At 54.2% G+C, this 16,864-nt stretch overlaps 22 non-coding genes across 22 annotated transcripts; all 22 read right to left on the bottom strand.

The window, feature by feature from the left end:
• Window positions 1-506: 506 nt before the first annotated feature.
• LOC128480860 (U1 spliceosomal RNA) lies at window positions 507-670 on the bottom strand. Its single transcript, XR_008350643.1, has one exon. It is a non-coding gene; the product is annotated as a U1 spliceosomal RNA (small nuclear RNA).
• Window positions 671-1,183: 513 nt separating this feature from the next.
• LOC128475558 (small nucleolar RNA U3) lies at window positions 1,184-1,399 on the bottom strand. Its single transcript, XR_008346613.1, has one exon. It is a non-coding gene; the product is annotated as a small nucleolar RNA U3 (small nucleolar RNA).
• A 612-nt stretch (window positions 1,400-2,011) lies between these two features.
• Window positions 2,012-2,175, bottom strand: LOC128481054 (U1 spliceosomal RNA). Its single transcript, XR_008350828.1, has one exon. It is a non-coding gene; the product is annotated as a U1 spliceosomal RNA (small nuclear RNA).
• Window positions 2,176-2,711: 536 nt separating this feature from the next.
• On the bottom strand, window positions 2,712-2,927 carry LOC128481240 (small nucleolar RNA U3). Its single transcript, XR_008350993.1, has one exon. It is a non-coding gene; the product is annotated as a small nucleolar RNA U3 (small nucleolar RNA).
• A 613-nt stretch (window positions 2,928-3,540) lies between these two features.
• Window positions 3,541-3,704, bottom strand: LOC128480859 (U1 spliceosomal RNA). Its single transcript, XR_008350642.1, has one exon. It is a non-coding gene; the product is annotated as a U1 spliceosomal RNA (small nuclear RNA).
• A 536-nt stretch (window positions 3,705-4,240) lies between these two features.
• LOC128481239 (small nucleolar RNA U3) lies at window positions 4,241-4,456 on the bottom strand. Its single transcript, XR_008350992.1, has one exon. It is a non-coding gene; the product is annotated as a small nucleolar RNA U3 (small nucleolar RNA).
• Window positions 4,457-5,068: 612 nt separating this feature from the next.
• LOC128481067 (U1 spliceosomal RNA) lies at window positions 5,069-5,232 on the bottom strand. Its single transcript, XR_008350841.1, has one exon. It is a non-coding gene; the product is annotated as a U1 spliceosomal RNA (small nuclear RNA).
• Window positions 5,233-5,768: 536 nt separating this feature from the next.
• LOC128481238 (small nucleolar RNA U3) lies at window positions 5,769-5,984 on the bottom strand. Its single transcript, XR_008350991.1, has one exon. It is a non-coding gene; the product is annotated as a small nucleolar RNA U3 (small nucleolar RNA).
• A 612-nt stretch (window positions 5,985-6,596) lies between these two features.
• On the bottom strand, window positions 6,597-6,760 carry LOC128481053 (U1 spliceosomal RNA). The gene has a single exon (XR_008350827.1). It is a non-coding gene; the product is annotated as a U1 spliceosomal RNA (small nuclear RNA).
• A 536-nt stretch (window positions 6,761-7,296) lies between these two features.
• LOC128481237 (small nucleolar RNA U3) lies at window positions 7,297-7,512 on the bottom strand. The gene has a single exon (XR_008350990.1). It is a non-coding gene; the product is annotated as a small nucleolar RNA U3 (small nucleolar RNA).
• A 613-nt stretch (window positions 7,513-8,125) lies between these two features.
• On the bottom strand, window positions 8,126-8,289 carry LOC128480858 (U1 spliceosomal RNA). Its single transcript, XR_008350641.1, has one exon. It is a non-coding gene; the product is annotated as a U1 spliceosomal RNA (small nuclear RNA).
• Window positions 8,290-8,825: 536 nt separating this feature from the next.
• LOC128481236 (small nucleolar RNA U3) lies at window positions 8,826-9,041 on the bottom strand. Its single transcript, XR_008350989.1, has one exon. It is a non-coding gene; the product is annotated as a small nucleolar RNA U3 (small nucleolar RNA).
• Window positions 9,042-9,653: 612 nt separating this feature from the next.
• Window positions 9,654-9,817, bottom strand: LOC128481066 (U1 spliceosomal RNA). Its single transcript, XR_008350840.1, has one exon. It is a non-coding gene; the product is annotated as a U1 spliceosomal RNA (small nuclear RNA).
• Window positions 9,818-10,353: 536 nt separating this feature from the next.
• On the bottom strand, window positions 10,354-10,569 carry LOC128475652 (small nucleolar RNA U3). The gene has a single exon (XR_008346703.1). It is a non-coding gene; the product is annotated as a small nucleolar RNA U3 (small nucleolar RNA).
• A 613-nt stretch (window positions 10,570-11,182) lies between these two features.
• On the bottom strand, window positions 11,183-11,346 carry LOC128480857 (U1 spliceosomal RNA). The gene has a single exon (XR_008350640.1). It is a non-coding gene; the product is annotated as a U1 spliceosomal RNA (small nuclear RNA).
• Window positions 11,347-11,882: 536 nt separating this feature from the next.
• LOC128481234 (small nucleolar RNA U3) lies at window positions 11,883-12,098 on the bottom strand. Its single transcript, XR_008350987.1, has one exon. It is a non-coding gene; the product is annotated as a small nucleolar RNA U3 (small nucleolar RNA).
• Window positions 12,099-12,710: 612 nt separating this feature from the next.
• Window positions 12,711-12,874, bottom strand: LOC128481011 (U1 spliceosomal RNA). The gene has a single exon (XR_008350788.1). It is a non-coding gene; the product is annotated as a U1 spliceosomal RNA (small nuclear RNA).
• A 536-nt stretch (window positions 12,875-13,410) lies between these two features.
• LOC128475557 (small nucleolar RNA U3) lies at window positions 13,411-13,626 on the bottom strand. Its single transcript, XR_008346612.1, has one exon. It is a non-coding gene; the product is annotated as a small nucleolar RNA U3 (small nucleolar RNA).
• Window positions 13,627-14,238: 612 nt separating this feature from the next.
• Window positions 14,239-14,402, bottom strand: LOC128481010 (U1 spliceosomal RNA). Its single transcript, XR_008350787.1, has one exon. It is a non-coding gene; the product is annotated as a U1 spliceosomal RNA (small nuclear RNA).
• A 536-nt stretch (window positions 14,403-14,938) lies between these two features.
• Window positions 14,939-15,154, bottom strand: LOC128475556 (small nucleolar RNA U3). Its single transcript, XR_008346611.1, has one exon. It is a non-coding gene; the product is annotated as a small nucleolar RNA U3 (small nucleolar RNA).
• Window positions 15,155-15,766: 612 nt separating this feature from the next.
• On the bottom strand, window positions 15,767-15,930 carry LOC128480856 (U1 spliceosomal RNA). The gene has a single exon (XR_008350639.1). It is a non-coding gene; the product is annotated as a U1 spliceosomal RNA (small nuclear RNA).
• Window positions 15,931-16,466: 536 nt separating this feature from the next.
• On the bottom strand, window positions 16,467-16,682 carry LOC128481233 (small nucleolar RNA U3). Its single transcript, XR_008350986.1, has one exon. It is a non-coding gene; the product is annotated as a small nucleolar RNA U3 (small nucleolar RNA).
• Between the last annotated feature and the right edge of the window lie 182 nt (window positions 16,683-16,864).

Below are 16,864 nucleotides of genomic sequence, written 5' to 3'. Positions count from 1 at the left end.
CTTTGCAATGCATGAATCTTATGAAAACAAACAAAAAAAAAACCAATTCGTAACGCTTTTTCTTAGAGGTCAATGCGTGAAGTAGGCTAGATTGCGTTTATTCAACCACTGAACATACATTACATCCAAGGCAGGCTGCGAGGCAGCGCAGAACGGCAACATCAGCGGCTTGGCCGAGGACGCTCTGTGATGGCGTTTTTGCACGCTTTGGAAAAGCAAGAAGGAAAAAAAACCAACCAGAGAAGCGTGAGTGATGAGACCACACGTTTAAGATTTAAGACCTCCCAGGGGTGGGGCTTATGCAGATATATTGTCTCTGACGCAGGAGCAACACCTGACGAGGCCGCAAAGAGCCTGGGGCGGCACGCTTTTCCCTAACCATAACGGAGGCGCGCCTTAAGGCGCTAGAGCAGCCCCCTTAGGAGGCAGCGGCAAGGGCCACGCCTGGAGAACCACCAGCTGATACCGGAGATAATCCCCGGGCTCTATCGTTAAACCGGGATGATCAGGGGAAAGCGCGAACGCAGTCCCCCACTACCAGAAATTATGCAGTCGAGTTTCCCGCATTTGGGGAAATCGCAGGGGTCAGCACAGCCGGAGTGCAATGGCTGAGCCTCACCCTGGGAGAACCCCCTTCGTGATCAGGGTATCTCCCCTGCCAGGTAAGTATGAGTTGCCATAGGAGATGGTGGGGGGCGCCACTTCCACACCCCTCGCTAAAGTCGTGGTGGGGGTTACTGCTCCAACACTCGGCTCTGTGCAGAACAGCTGCGTGGACAAGGTGCCTGCACACAGGAAATTCCTCATCGTTGCCCTTCAGGGAAAAGTCTTCCCGTGTTAAGCTGCGCTCGTAAAATCCAGCATTCCCAGAGCGCTTTGCAGCACAAAAATTTGCGGGACCTCGCGCCGGGGAAGGAGCATTTACCCCTTGGCGACCTTAACGCACGAGCCGGGCAACAGGACTTGGCTACCATTTGATGTTGGTACGCAGAACGTTTCCACGAAAGGCTCATGAAACATAGGCCACATTAAGCCCCTCGCGAGGCGTCTATCCTGTTAAGAGTAGGCCTGCCTCGAAAGCTAGTACGGTCGGCATAGAAGGAAGGCCCTCGAAAGAGGCCAACAAACACAATTAAGGCCGCATCCGCAGAAAGCACAGCTCGACGCGTCGCTACGAGAAGTAACCGCTCAGCTTGCGCGTTCCCCCTCCTAACCTGCCCTCGGGAAGAAAGGAACAGTCATCAGAAGCAACAGGCAGCCGTTAGCCACGGCGCTTGATACTCGCTTCGCGCTCAGGGGAACGCACGTGAGCTCTTCATCACGGTTACCGAGCCTGACCACTTCCGAGCACGTTTCTCCGGTCGGGCGCTATAGAAACGATCCCTGAAAGTATAGTCTTGACGTCCGCCCTGCGAGGGACACCGTCCCACCAAAAGGCATCGCTATATAGCTTGCAGCGACAAACTAAAGCTAAGACATTCGCACAACACCGAAAGAGAAGAAGACTTTGCAATGCATGAATCTTATGAAAACAAACAAAAAAAAAACCAATTCGTAACGCTTTTTCTTAGAAGTCAATGCGTGAAGTAGGCTAGATTGCGTTTATTCAACCACTGAACATACATTACATCCAAGGCAAGCTGCGAGGCAGCGCAGAACGGCAACATCAGCGGCTTGGCCGAGGACGCTCTGTGATGGCGTTTTTGCACGCTTTGGAAAAACAGGAAGGAAAAAAAACCAACCAGAGAAGCGTGAGTGATGAGACCACACGTTTAAGATTTAAGACCTCCCAGGGGTGGGGCTTATGCAGATATATTGTCTCTGACGCAGGAGCAACACCTGACGAGGCCGCAAAGAGCCTGGGGCGGCACCCTTTTCCCTAACCATAACGGAGGCGCGCCTTAAGGCGCTAGAGCAGCCCCCTTAGGAGGCAGCGGCAAGGGCCACGCCTGGAGAACCACCAGCTGATACCGGAGATAATCCCCGGGCTCTATCGTTAAACCGGGATGATCAGGGGAAAGCGCGAACGCAGTCCCCCACTACCAGGAATTATGCAGTCGAGTTTCCCGCATTTGGGGAAATCGCAGGGGTCAGCACAGCCGGAGTGCAATGGCTGAGCCTCACCCTGGGAGAACCCCCTTCGTGATCAGGGTATCTCCCCTGCCAGGTAAGTATGAGTTGCCATAGGAGATGGTGGGGGGCGCCACTTCCACACCCCTCGCTAAAGTCGTGGTGGGGGTTACTGCTCCAACACTCGGCTCTGTGCAGAACAGCTGCGTGGACAAGGTGCCTGCACACAGGAAATTCCTCATCGTTGCCCTTCAGGGAAAAGTCTTCCCGTGTTAAGCTGCGCTCGTAAAATCCAGCATTCCCAGAGCGCTTTGCAGCACAAAAATTTGCACGCGGTAGCACCGCCCATCAGCGGGACCTCGCGCCGGGGAAGGAGCATTTACCCCTTGGCGACCTTAACGCACGAGCCGGGCAACAGGACTTGGCTACCATTTGATGTTGGTACGCAGAACGTTTCCACGAAAGGCTCATGAAACATAGGCCACATTAAGCCCCTCGCGAGGCGTCTATCCTGTTAAGAGTAGGCCTGCCTCGAAAGCTAGTACGGTCGGCATAGAAGGAAGGCCCTCGAAAGAGGCCAACAAACACAATTAAGGCCGCATCCGCAGAAAGCACAGCTCGACGCGTCGCTACGAGAAGTAACCGCTCAGCTTGCGCGTTCCCCCTCCTAACCTGCCCTCGGGAAGAAAGGAACAGTCATCAAAAGCAACAGGCAGCCGTTAGCCACGGCGCTTGATACTCGCTTCGCGCTCAGGGGAACGCACGTGAGCTCTTCATCACGGTTACCGAGCCTGACCACTTCCGAGCACGTTTCTCCGGTCGGGCGCTATAGAAACGATCCCTGAAAGTATAGTCTTGACGTCCGCCCTGCGAGGGACACCGTCCCACCAAAAGGCATCGCTATATAGCTTGCAGCGACAAACTAAAGCTAAGACATTCGCACAACACCGAAAGAGAAGAAGACTTTGCAATGCATGAATCTTATGAAAACAGACAAAAAAAAAACCAATTCGTAACGCTTTTTCTTAGAAGTCAATGCGTGAAGTAGGCTAGATTGCGTTTATTCAACCACTGAACATACATTACATCCAAGGCAGGCTGCGAGGCAGCGCAGAACGGCAACATCAGCGGCTTGGCCGAGGACGCTCTGTGATGGCGTTTTTGCACGCTTTGGAAAAACAGGAAGGAAAAAAAAACCAACCAGAGAAGCGTGAGTGATGAGACCACACGTTTAAGATTTAAGACCTCCCAGGGGTGGGGCTTATGCAGATATATTGTCTCTGACGCAGGAGCAACACCTGACGAGGCCGCAAAGAGCCTGGGGCGGCACCCTTTTCCCTAACCATAACGGAGGCGCGCCTTAAGGCGCTAGAGCAGCCCCCTTAGGAGGCAGCGGCAAGGGCCACGCCTGGAGACCCACCAGCTGATACCGGAGATAATCCCCGGGCTCTATCGTTAAACCGGGATGATCAGGGGAAAGCGCGAACGCAGTCCCCCACTACCAGAAATTATGCAGTCGAGTTTCCCGCATTTGGGGAAATCGCAGGGGTCAGCACAGCCGGAGTGCAATGGCTGAGCCTCACCCTGGGAGAACCCCCTTCGTGATCAGGGTATCTCCCCTGCCAGGTAAGTATGAGTTGCCATAGGAGATGGTGGGGGGCGCCACTTCCACACCCCTCGCTAAAGTCGTGGTGGGGGTTACTGCTCCAACACTCGGCTCTGTGCAGAACAGCTGCGTGGACAAGGTGCCTGCACACAGGAAATTCCTCATCGTTGCCCTTCAGGGAAAAGTCTTCCCGTGTTAAGCTGCGCTCGTAAAATCCAGCATTCCCAGAGCGCTTTGCAGCACAAAAATTTGCACGCGGTAGCACCGCCCATCAGCGGGACCTCGCGCCGGGGAAGGAGCATTTACCCCTTGGCGACCTTAACGCACGAGCCGGGCAACAGGACTTGGCTACCATTTGATGTTGGTACGCAGAACGTTTCCACGAAAGGCTCATGAAACATAGGCCACATTAAGCCCCTCGCGAGGCGTCTATCCTGTTAAGAGTAGGCCTGCCTCGAAAGCTAGTACGGTCGGCATAGAAGGAAGGCCCTCGAAAGAGGCCAACAAACACAATTAAGGCCGCATCCGCAGAAAGCACAGCTCGACGCGTCGCTACGAGAAGTAACCGCTCAGCTTGCGCGTTCCCCCTCCTAACCTGCCCTCGGGAAGAAAGGAACAGTCATCAAAAGCAACAGGCAGCCGTTAGCCACGGCGCTTGATACTCGCTTCGCGCTCAGGGGAACGCACGTGAGCTCTTCATCACGGTTACCGAGCCTGACCACTTCCGAGCACGTTTCTCCGGTCGGGCGCTATAGAAACGATCCCTGAAAGTATAGTCTTGACGTCCGCCCTGCGAGGGACACCGTCCCACCAAAAGGCATCGCTATATAGCTTGCAGCGACAAACTAAAGCTAAGACATTCGCACAACACCGAAAGAGAAGAAGACTTTGCAATGCATGAATCTTATGAAAACAGACAAAAAAAAAACCAATTCGTAACGCTTTTTCTTAGAAGTCAATGCGTGAAGTAGGCTAGATTGCGTTTATTCAACCACTGAACATACATTACATCCAAGGCAGGCTGCGAGGCAGCGCAGAACGGCAACATCAGCGGCTTGGCCGAGGACGCTCTGTGATGGCGTTTTTGCACGCTTTGGAAAAACAGGAAGGAAAAAAAACCAACCAGAGAAGCGTGAGTGATGAGACCACACGTTTAAGATTTAAGACCTCCCAGGGGTGGGGCTTATGCAGATATATTGTCTCTGACGCAGGAGCAACACCTGACGAGGCCGCAAAGAGCCTGGGGCGGCACCCTTTTCCCTAACCATAACGGAGGCGCGCCTTAAGGCGCTAGAGCAGCCCCCTTAGGAGGCAGCGGCAAGGGCCACGCCTGGAGAACCACCAGCTGATACCGGAGATAATCCCCAGGCTCTATCGTTAAACCGGGATGATCAGGGGAAAGCGCGAACGCAGTCCCCCACTACCAGAAATTATGCAGTCGAGTTTCCCGCATTTGGGGAAATCGCAGGGGTCAGCACAGCCGGAGTGCAATGGCTGAGCCTCACCCTGGGAGAACTCCCTTCGTGATCAGGGTATCTCCCCTGCCAGGTAAGTATGAGTTGCCATAGGAGATGGTGGGGGGCGCCACTTCCACACCCCTCGCTAAAGTCGTGGTGGGGGTTACTGCTCCAACACTCGGCTCTGTGCAGAACAGCTGCGTGGACAAGGTGCCTGCACACAGGAAATTCCTCATCGTTGCCCTTCAGGGAAAAGTCTTCCCGTGTTAAGCTGCGCTCGTAAAATCCAGCATTCCCAGAGCGCTTTGCAGCACAAAAATTTGCACGCGGTAGCACCGCCCATCAGCGGGACCTCGCGCCGGGGAAGGAGCATTTACCCCTTGGCGACCTTAACGCACGAGCCGGGCAACAGGACTTGGCTACCATTTGATGTTGGTACGCAGAACGTTTCCACGAAAGGCTCATGAAACATAGGCCACATTAAGCCCCTCGCGAGGCGTCTATCCTGTTAAGAGTAGGCCTGCCTCGAAAGCTAGTACGGTCGGCATAGAAGGAAGGCCCTCGAAAGAGGCCAACAAACACAATTAAGGCCGCATCCGCAGAAAGCACAGCTCGACGCGTCGCTACGAGAAGTAACCGCTCAGCTTGCGCGTTCCCCCTCCTAACCTGCCCTCGGGAAGAAAGGAACAGTCATCAAAAGCAACAGGCAGCCGTTAGCCACGGCGCTTGATACTCGCTTCGCGCTCAGGGGAACGCACGTGAGCTCTTCATCACGGTTACCGAGCCTGACCACTTCCGAGCACGTTTCTCCGGTCGGGCGCTATAGAAACGATCCCTGAAAGTATAGTCTTGACGTCCGCCCTGCGAGGGACACCGTCCCACCAAAAGGCATCGCTATATAGCTTGCAGCGACAAACTAAAGCTAAGACATTCGCACAACACCGAAAGAGAAGAAGACTTTGCAATGCATGAATCTTATGAAAACAAACAAAAAAAAAACCAATTCGTAACGCTTTTTCTTAGAGGTCAATGCGTGAAGTAGGCTAGATTGCGTTTATTCAACCACTGAACATACATTACATCCAAGGCAGGCTGCGAGGCAGCGCAGAACGGCAACATCAGCGGCTTGGCCGAGGACGCTCTGTGATGGCGTTTTTGCACGCTTTGGAAAAGCAAGAAGGAAAAAAAACCAACCAGAGAAGCGTGAGTGATGAGACCACACGTTTAAGATTTAAGACCTCCCAGGGGTGGGGCTTATGCAGATATATTGTCTCTGACGCAGGAGCAACACCTGACGAGGCCGCAAAGAGCCTGGGGCGGCACCCTTTTCCCTAACCATAACGGAGGCGCGCCTTAAGGCGCTAGAGCAGCCCCCTTAGGAGGCAGCGGCAAGGGCCACGCCTGGAGAACCACCAGCTGATACCGGAGATAATCCCCGGGCTCTATCGTTAAACCGGGATGATCAGGGGAAAGCGCGAACGCAGTCCCCCACTACCAGGAATTATGCAGTCGAGTTTCCCGCATTTGGGGAAATCGCAGGGGTCAGCACAGCCGGAGTGCAATGGCTGAGCCTCACCCTGGGAGAACCCCCTTCGTGATCAGGGTATCTCCCCTGCCAGGTAAGTATGAGTTGCCATAGGAGATGGTGGGGGGCGCCACTTCCACACCCCTCGCTAAAGTCGTGGTGGGGGTTACTGCTCCAACACTCGGCTCTGTGCAGAACAGCTGCGTGGACAAGGTGCCTGCACACAGGAAATTCCTCATCGTTGCCCTTCAGGGAAAAGTCTTCCCGTGTTAAGCTGCGCTCGTAAAATCCAGCATTCCCAGAGCGCTTTGCAGCACAAAAATTTGCACGCGGTAGCACCGCCCATCAGCGGGACCTCGCGCCGGGGAAGGAGCATTTACCCCTTGGCGACCTTAACGCACGAGCCGGGCAACAGGACTTGGCTACCATTTGATGTTGGTACGCAGAACGTTTCCACGAAAGGCTCATGAAACATAGGCCACATTAAGCCCCTCGCGAGGCGTCTATCCTGTTAAGAGTAGGCCTGCCTCGAAAGCTAGTACGGTCGGCATAGAAGGAAGGCCCTCGAAAGAGGCCAACAAACACAATTAAGGCCGCATCCGCAGAAAGCACAGCTCGACGCGTCGCTACGAGAAGTAACCGCTCAGCTTGCGCGTTCCCCCTCCTAACCTGCCCTCGGGAAGAAAGGAACAGTCATCAAAAGCAACAGGCAGCCGTTAGCCACGGCGCTTGATACTCGCTTCGCGCTCAGGGGAACGCACGTGAGCTCTTCATCACGGTTACCGAGCCTGACCACTTCCGAGCACGTTTCTCCGGTCGGGCGCTATAGAAACGATCCCTGAAAGTATAGTCTTGACGTCCGCCCTGCGAGGGACACCGTCCCACCAAAAGGCATCGCTATATAGCTTGCAGCGACAAACTAAAGCTAAGACATTCGCACAACACCGAAAGAGAAGAAGACTTTGCAATGCATGAATCTTATGAAAACAGACAAAAAAAAAACCAATTCGTAACGCTTTTTCTTAGAAGTCAATGCGTGAAGTAGGCTAGATTGCGTTTATTCAACCACTGAACATACATTACATCCAAGGCAGGCTGCGAGGCAGCGCAGAACGGCAACATCAGCGGCTTGGCCGAGGACGCTCTGTGATGGCGTTTTTGCACGCTTTGGAAAAACAGGAAGGAAAAAAAAACCAACCAGAGAAGCGTGAGTGATGAGACCACACGTTTAAGATTTAAGACCTCCCAGGGGTGGGGCTTATGCAGATATATTGTCTCTGACGCAGGAGCAACACCTGACGAGGCCGCAAAGAGCCTGGGGCGGCACCCTTTTCCCTAACCATAACGGAGGCGCGCCTTAAGGCGCTAGAGCAGCCCCCTTAGGAGGCAGCGGCAAGGGCCACGCCTGGAGACCCACCAGCTGATACCGGAGATAATCCCCGGGCTCTATCGTTAAACCGGGATGATCAGGGGAAAGCGCGAACGCAGTCCCCCACTACCAGAAATTATGCAGTCGAGTTTCCCGCATTTGGGGAAATCGCAGGGGTCAGCACAGCCGGAGTGCAATGGCTGAGCCTCACCCTGGGAGAACCCCCTTCGTGATCAGGGTATCTCCCCTGCCAGGTAAGTATGAGTTGCCATAGGAGATGGTGGGGGGCGCCACTTCCACACCCCTCGCTAAAGTCGTGGTGGGGGTTACTGCTCCAACACTCGGCTCTGTGCAGAACAGCTGCGTGGACAAGGTGCCTGCACACAGGAAATTCCTCATCGTTGCCCTTCAGGGAAAAGTCTTCCCGTGTTAAGCTGCGCTCGTAAAATCCAGCATTCCCAGAGCGCTTTGCAGCACAAAAATTTGCACGCGGTAGCACCGCCCATCAGCGGGACCTCGCGCCGGGGAAGGAGCATTTACCCCTTGGCGACCTTAACGCACGAGCCGGGCAACAGGACTTGGCTACCATTTGATGTTGGTACGCAGAACGTTTCCACGAAAGGCTCATGAAACATAGGCCACATTAAGCCCCTCGCGAGGCGTCTATCCTGTTAAGAGTAGGCCTGCCTCGAAAGCTAGTACGGTCGGCATAGAAGGAAGGCCCTCGAAAGAGGCCAACAAACACAATTAAGGCCGCATCCGCAGAAAGCACAGCTCGACGCGTCGCTACGAGAAGTAACCGCTCAGCTTGCGCGTTCCCCCTCCTAACCTGCCCTCGGGAAGAAAGGAACAGTCATCAAAAGCAACAGGCAGCCGTTAGCCACGGCGCTTGATACTCGCTTCGCGCTCAGGGGAACGCACGTGAGCTCTTCATCACGGTTACCGAGCCTGACCACTTCCGAGCACGTTTCTCCGGTCGGGCGCTATAGAAACGATCCCTGAAAGTATAGTCTTGACGTCCGCCCTGCGAGGGACACCGTCCCACCAAAAGGCATCGCTATATAGCTTGCAGCGACAAACTAAAGCTAAGACATTCGCACAACACCGAAAGAGAAGAAGACTTTGCAATGCATGAATCTTATGAAAACAGACAAAAAAAAAACCAATTCGTAACGCTTTTTCTTAGAAGTCAATGCGTGAAGTAGGCTAGATTGCGTTTATTCAACCACTGAACATACATTACATCCAAGGCAGGCTGCGAGGCAGCGCAGAACGGCAACATCAGCGGCTTGGCCGAGGACGCTCTGTGATGGCGTTTTTGCACGCTTTGGAAAAGCAAGAAGGAAAAAAAACCAACCAGAGAAGCGTGAGTGATGAGACCACACGTTTAAGATTTAAGACCTCCCAGGGGTGGGGCTTATGCAGATATATTGTCTCTGACGCAGGAGCAACACCTGACGAGGCCGCAAAGAGCCTGGGGCGGCACCCTTTTCCCTAACCATAACGGAGGCGCGCCTTAAGGCGCTAGAGCAGCCCCCTTAGGAGGCAGCGGCAAGGGCCACGCCTGGAGAACCACCAGCTGATACCGGAGATAATCCCCAGGCTCTATCGTTAAACCGGGATGATCAGGGGAAAGCGCGAACGCAGTCCCCCACTACCAGAAATTATGCAGTCGAGTTTCCCGCATTTGGGGAAATCGCAGGGGTCAGCACAGCCGGAGTGCAATGGCTGAGCCTCACCCTGGGAGAACTCCCTTCGTGATCAGGGTATCTCCCCTGCCAGGTAAGTATGAGTTGCCATAGGAGATGGTGGGGGGCGCCACTTCCACACCCCTCGCTAAAGTCGTGGTGGGGGTTACTGCTCCAACACTCGGCTCTGTGCAGAACAGCTGCGTGGACAAGGTGCCTGCACACAGGAAATTCCTCATCGTTGCCCTTCAGGGAAAAGTCTTCCCGTGTTAAGCTGCGCTCGTAAAATCCAGCATTCCCAGAGCGCTTTGCAGCACAAAAATTTGCACGCGGTAGCACCGCCCATCAGCGGGACCTCGCGCCGGGGAAGGAGCATTTACCCCTTGGCGACCTTAACGCACGAGCCGGGCAACAGGACTTGGCTACCATTTGATGTTGGTACGCAGAACGTTTCCACGAAAGGCTCATGAAACATAGGCCACATTAAGCCCCTCGCGAGGCGTCTATCCTGTTAAGAGTAGGCCTGCCTCGAAAGCTAGTACGGTCGGCATAGAAGGAAGGCCCTCGAAAGAGGCCAACAAACACAATTAAGGCCGCATCCGCAGAAAGCACAGCTCGACGCGTCGCTACGAGAAGTAACCGCTCAGCTTGCGCGTTCCCCCTCCTAACCTGCCCTCGGGAAGAAAGGAACAGTCATCAGAAGCAACAGGCAGCCGTTAGCCACGGCGCTTGATACTCGCTTCGCGCTCAGGGGAACGCACGTGAGCTCTTCACCACGGTTACCGAGCCTGACCACTTCCGAGCACGTTTCTCCGGTCGGGCGCTATAGAAACGATCCCTGAAAGTATAGTCTTGACGTCCGCCCTGCGAGGGACACCGTCCCACCAAAAGGCATCGCTATATAGCTTGCAGCGACAAACTAAAGCTAAGACATTCGCACAACACCGAAAGAGAAGAAGACTTTGCAATGCATGAATCTTATGAAAACAGACAAAAAAAAAACCAATTCGTAACGCTTTTTCTTAGAAGTCAATGCGTGAAGTAGGCTAGATTGCGTTTATTCAACCACTGAACATACATTACATCCAAGGCAGGCTGCGAGGCAGCGCAGAACGGCAACATCAGCGGCTTGGCCGAGGACGCTCTGTGATGGCGTTTTTGCACGCTTTGGAAAAACAGGAAGGAAAAAAAAACCAACCAGAGAAGCGTGAGTGATGAGACCACACGTTTAAGATTTAAGACCTCCCAGGGGTGGGGCTTATGCAGATATATTGTCTCTGACGCAGGAGCAACACCTGACGAGGCCGCAAAGAGCCTGGGGCGGCACCCTTTTCCCTAACCATAACGGAGGCGCGCCTTAAGGCGCTAGAGCAGCCCCCTTAGGAGGCAGCGGCAAGGGCCACGCCTGGAGACCCACCAGCTGATACCGGAGATAATCCCCGGGCTCTATCGTTAAACCGGGATGATCAGGGGAAAGCGCGAACGCAGTCCCCCACTACCAGAAATTATGCAGTCGAGTTTCCCGCATTTGGGGAAATCGCAGGGGTCAGCACAGCCGGAGTGCAATGGCTGAGCCTCACCCTGGGAGAACCCCCTTCGTGATCAGGGTATCTCCCCTGCCAGGTAAGTATGAGTTGCCATAGGAGATGGTGGGGGGCGCCACTTCCACACCCCTCGCTAAAGTCGTGGTGGGGGTTACTGCTCCAACACTCGGCTCTGTGCAGAACAGCTGCGTGGACAAGGTGCCTGCACACAGGAAATTCCTCATCGTTGCCCTTCAGGGAAAAGTCTTCCCGTGTTAAGCTGCGCTCGTAAAATCCAGCATTCCCAGAGCGCTTTGCAGCACAAAAATTTGCACGCGGTAGCACCGCCCATCAGCGGGACCTCGCGCCGGGGAAGGAGCATTTACCCCTTGGCGACCTTAACGCACGAGCCGGGCAACAGGACTTGGCTACCATTTGATGTTGGTACGCAGAACGTTTCCACGAAAGGCTCATGAAACATAGGCCACATTAAGCCCCTCGCGAGGCGTCTATCCTGTTAAGAGTAGGCCTGCCTCGAAAGCTAGTACGGTCGGCATAGAAGGAAGGCCCTCGAAAGAGGCCAACAAACACAATTAAGGCCGCATCCGCAGAAAGCACAGCTCGACGCGTCGCTACGAGAAGTAACCGCTCAGCTTGCGCGTTCCCCCTCCTAACCTGCCCTCGGGAAGAAAGGAACAGTCATCAAAAGCAACAGGCAGCCGTTAGCCACGGCGCTTGATACTCGCTTCGCGCTCAGGGGAACGCACGTGAGCTCTTCATCACGGTTACCGAGCCTGACCACTTCCGAGCACGTTTCTCCGGTCGGGCGCTATAGAAACGATCCCTGAAAGTATAGTCTTGACGTCCGCCCTGCGAGGGACACCGTCCCACCAAAAGGCATCGCTATATAGCTTGCAGCGACAAACTAAAGCTAAGACATTCGCACAACACCGAAAGAGAAGAAGACTTTGCAATGCATGAATCTTATGAAAACAAACAAAAAAAAACCCAATTCGTAACGCTTTTTCTTAGAAGTCAATGCGTGAAGTAGGCTAGATTGCGTTTATTCAACCACTGAACATACATTACATCCAAGGCAGGCTGCGAGGCAGCGCAGAACGGCAACATCAGCGGCTTGGCCGAGGACGCTCTGTGATGGCGTTTTTGCACGCTTTGGAAAAGCAAGAAGGAAAAAAAACCAACCAGAGAAGCGTGAGTGATGAGACCACACGTTTAAGATTTAAGACCTCCCAGGGGTGGGGCTTATGCAGATACATTGTCTCTGACGCAGGAGCAACACCTGACGAGGCCGCAAAGAGCCTGGGGCGGCACCCTTTTCCCTAACCATAACGGAGGCGCGCCTTAAGGCGCTAGAGCAGCCCCCTTAGGAGGCAGCGGCAAGGGCCACGCCTGGAGAACCACCAGCTGATACCAGAGATAATCCCCGGGCTCTATCGTTAAACCGGGATGATCAGGGGAAAGCGCGAACGCAGTACCCCACTACCAGAAATTATGCAGTCGAGTTTCCCGCATTTGGGGAAATCGCAGGGGTCAGCACAGCCGGAGTGCAATGGCTGAGCCTCACCCTGGGAGAACCCCCTTCGTGATCAGGGTATCTCCCCTGCCAGGTAAGTATGAGTTGCCATAGGAGATGGTGGGGGGCGCCACTTCCACACCCCTCGCTAAAGTCGTGGTGGGGGTTACTGCTCCAACACTCGGCTCTGTGCAGAACAGCTGCGTGGACAAGGTGCCTGCACACAGGAAATTCCTCATCGTTGCCCTTCAGGGAAAAGTCTTCCCGTGTTAAGCTGCGCTCGTAAAATCCAGCATTCCCAGAGCGCTTTGCAGCACAAAAATTTGCACGCGGTAGCACCGCCCATCAGCGGGACCTCGCGCCGGGGAAGGAGCATTTACCCCTTGGCGACCTTAACGCACGAGCCGGGCAACAGGACTTGGCTACCATTTGATGTTGGTACGCAGAACGTTTCCACGAAAGGCTCATGAAACATAGGCCACATTAAGCCCCTCGCGAGGCGTCTATCCTGTTAAGAGTAGGCCTGCCTCGAAAGCTAGTACGGTCGGCATAGAAGGAAGGCCCTCGAAAGAGGCCAACAAACACAATTAAGGCCGCATCCGCAGAAAGCACAGCTCGACGCGTCGCTACGAGAAGTAACCGCTCAGCTTGCGCGTTCCCCCTCCTAACCTGCCCTCGGGAAGAAAGGAACAGTCATCAGAAGCAACAGGCAGCCGTTAGCCACGGCGCTTGATACTCGCTTCGCGCTCAGGGGAACGCACGTGAGCTCTTCATCACGGTTACCGAGCCTGACCACTTCCGAGCACGTTTCTCCGGTCGGGCGCTATAGAAACGATCCCTGAAAGTATAGTCTTGACGTCCGCCCTGCGAGGGACACCGTCCCACCAAAAGGCATCGCTATATAGCTTGCAGCGACAAACTAAAGCTAAGACATTCGCACAACACCGAAAGAGAAGAAGACTTTGCAATGCATGAATCTTATGAAAACAAACAAAAAAAAACCCAATTCGTAACGCTTTTTCTTAGAAGTCAATGCGTGAAGTAGGCTAGATTGCGTTTATTCAACCACTGAACATACATTACATCCAAGGCAGGCTGCGAGGCAGCGCAGAACGGCAACATCAGCGGCTTGGCCGAGGACGCTCTGTGATGGCGTTTTTGCACGCTTTGGAAAAGCAAGAAGGAAAAAAAACCAACCAGAGAAGCGTGAGTGATGAGACCACACGTTTAAGATTTAAGACCTCCCAGGGGTGGGGCTTATGCAGATACATTGTCTCTGACGCAGGAGCAACACCTGACGAGGCCGCAAAGAGCCTGGGGCGGCACCCTTTTCCCTAACCATAACGGAGGCGCGCCTTAAGGCGCTAGAGCAGCCCCCTTAGGAGGCAGCTGCAAGGGCCACGCCTGGAGAACCACCAGCTGATACCAGAGATAATCCCCGGGCTCTATCGTTAAACCGGGATGATCAGGGGAAAGCGCGAACGCAGTACCCCACTACCAGAAATTATGCAGTCGAGTTTCCCGCATTTGGGGAAATCGCAGGGGTCAGCACAGCCGGAGTGCAATGGCTGAGCCTCACCCTGGGAGAACCCCCTTCGTGATCAGGGTATCTCCCCTGCCAGGTAAGTATGAGTTGCCATAGGAGATGGTGGGGGGCGCCACTTCCACACCCCTCGCTAAAGTCGTGGTGGGGGTTACTGCTCCAACACTCGGCTCTGTGCAGAACAGCTGCGTGGACAAGGTGCCTGCACACAGGAAATTCCTCATCGTTGCCCTTCAGGGAAAAGTCTTCCCGTGTTAAGCTGCGCTCGTAAAATCCAGCATTCCCAGAGCGCTTTGCAGCACAAAAATTTGCACGCGGTAGCACCGCCCATCAGCGGGACCTCGCGCCGGGGAAGGAGCATTTACCCCTTGGCGACCTTAACGCACGAGCCGGGCAACAGGACTTGGCTACCATTTGATGTTGGTACGCAGAACGTTTCCACGAAAGGCTCATGAAACATAGGCCACATTAAGCCCCTCGCGAGGCGTCTATCCTGTTAAGAGTAGGCCTGCCTCGAAAGCTAGTACGGTCGGCATAGAAGGAAGGCCCTCGAAAGAGGCCAACAAACACAATTAAGGCCGCATCCGCAGAAAGCACAGCTCGACGCGTCGCTACGAGAAGTAACCGCTCAGCTTGCGCGTTCCCCCTCCTAACCTGCCCTCGGGAAGAAAGGAACAGTCATCAGAAGCAACAGGCAGCCGTTAGCCACGGCGCTTGATACTCGCTTCGCGCTCAGGGGAACGCACGTGAGCTCTTCATCACGGTTACCGAGCCTGACCACTTCCGAGCACGTTTCTCCGGTCGGGCGCTATAGAAACGATCCCTGAAAGTATAGTCTTGACGTCCGCCCTGCGAGGGACACCGTCCCACCAAAAGGCATCGCTATATAGCTTGCAGCGACAAACTAAAGCTAAGACATTCGCACAACACCGAAAGAGAAGAAGACTTTGCAATGCATGAATCTTATGAAAACAAACAAAAAAAAAACCAATTCGTAACGCTTTTTCTTAGAAGTCAATGCGTGAAGTAGGCTAGATTGCGTTTATTCAACCACTGAACATACATTACATCCAAGGCAGGCTGCGAGGCAGCGCAGAACGGCAACATCAGCGGCTTGGCCGAGGACGCTCTGTGATGGCGTTTTTGCACGCTTTGGAAAAACAGGAAGGAAAAAAAACCAACCAGAGAAGCGTGAGTGATGAGACCACACGTTTAAGATTTAAGACCTCCCAGGGGTGGGGCTTATGCAGATATATTGTCTCTGACGCAGGAGCAACACCTGACGAGGCCGCAAAGAGCCTGGGGCGGCACCCTTTTCCCTAACCATAACGGAGGCGCGCCTTAAGGCGCTAGAGCAGCCCCCTTAGGAGGCAGCGGCAAGGGCCACGCCTGGAGAACCACCAGCTGATACCGGAGATAATCCCCGGGCTCTATCGTTAAACCGGGATGATCAGGGGAAAGCGCGAACGCAGTCCCCCACTACCAGAAATTATGCAGTCGAGTTTCCCGCATTTGGGGAAATCGCAGGGGTCAGCACAGCCGGAGTGCAATGGCTGAGCCTCACCCTGGGAGAACCCCCTTCGTGATCAGGGTATCTCCCCTGCCAGGTAAGTATGAGTTGCCATAGGAGATGGTGGGGGGCGCCACTTCCACACCCCTCGCTAAAGTCGTGGTGGGGGTTACTGCTCCAACACTCGGCTCTGTGCAGAACAGCTGCGTGGACAAGGTGCCTGCACACAGGAAATTCCTCATCGTTGCCCTTCAGGGAAAAGTCTTCCCGTGTTAAGCTGCGCTCGTAAAATCCAGCATTCCCAGAGCGCTTTGCAGCACAAAAATTTGCACGCGGTAGCACCGCCCATCAGCGGGACCTCGCGCCGGGGAAGGAGCATTTACCCCTTGGCGACCTTAACGCACGAGCCGGGCAACAGGACTTGGCTACCATTTGATGTTGGTACGCAGAACGTTTCCACGAAAGGCTCATGAAACATAGGCCACATTAAGCCCCTCGCGAGGCGTCTATCCTGTTAAGAGTAGGCCTGCCTCGAAAGCTAGTACGGTCGGCATAGAAGGAAGGCCCTCGAAAGAGGCCAACAAACACAATTAAGGCCGCATCCGCAGAAAGCACAGCTCGACGCGTCGCTACGAGAAGTAACCGCTCAGCTTGCGCGTTCCCCCTCCTAACCTGCCCTCGGGAAGAAAGGAACAGTCATCAAAAGCAACAGGCAGCCGTTAGCCACGGCGCTTGATACTCGCTTCGCGCTCAGGGGAACGCACGTGAGCTCTTCATCACGGTTACCGAGCCTGACCACTTCCGAGCACGTTTCTCCGGTCGGGCGCTATAGAAACGATCCCTGAAAGTATAGTCTTGACGTCCGCCCTGCGAGGGACACCGTCCCACCAAAAGGCATCGCTATATAGCTTGCAGCGACAAACTAAAGCTAAGACATTCGCACAACACCGAAAGAGAAGAAGACTTTGCAATGCATGAATCTTATGAAAACAAACAAAAAAAAAAACCAATTCGTAACGCTTTTTCTTAGAGGTCAATG

The sequence above is a fragment of the Spea bombifrons genome, chromosome 2 (genome assembly GCF_027358695.1).
Source record: "Spea bombifrons isolate aSpeBom1 chromosome 2, aSpeBom1.2.pri, whole genome shotgun sequence".
Taxonomy (NCBI): domain Eukaryota; kingdom Metazoa; phylum Chordata; class Amphibia; order Anura; family Pelobatidae; genus Spea; species Spea bombifrons.
Note: the sequence above shows the minus strand (reverse complement) of the source record. Positions and strands in the feature narration are given on the sequence as shown.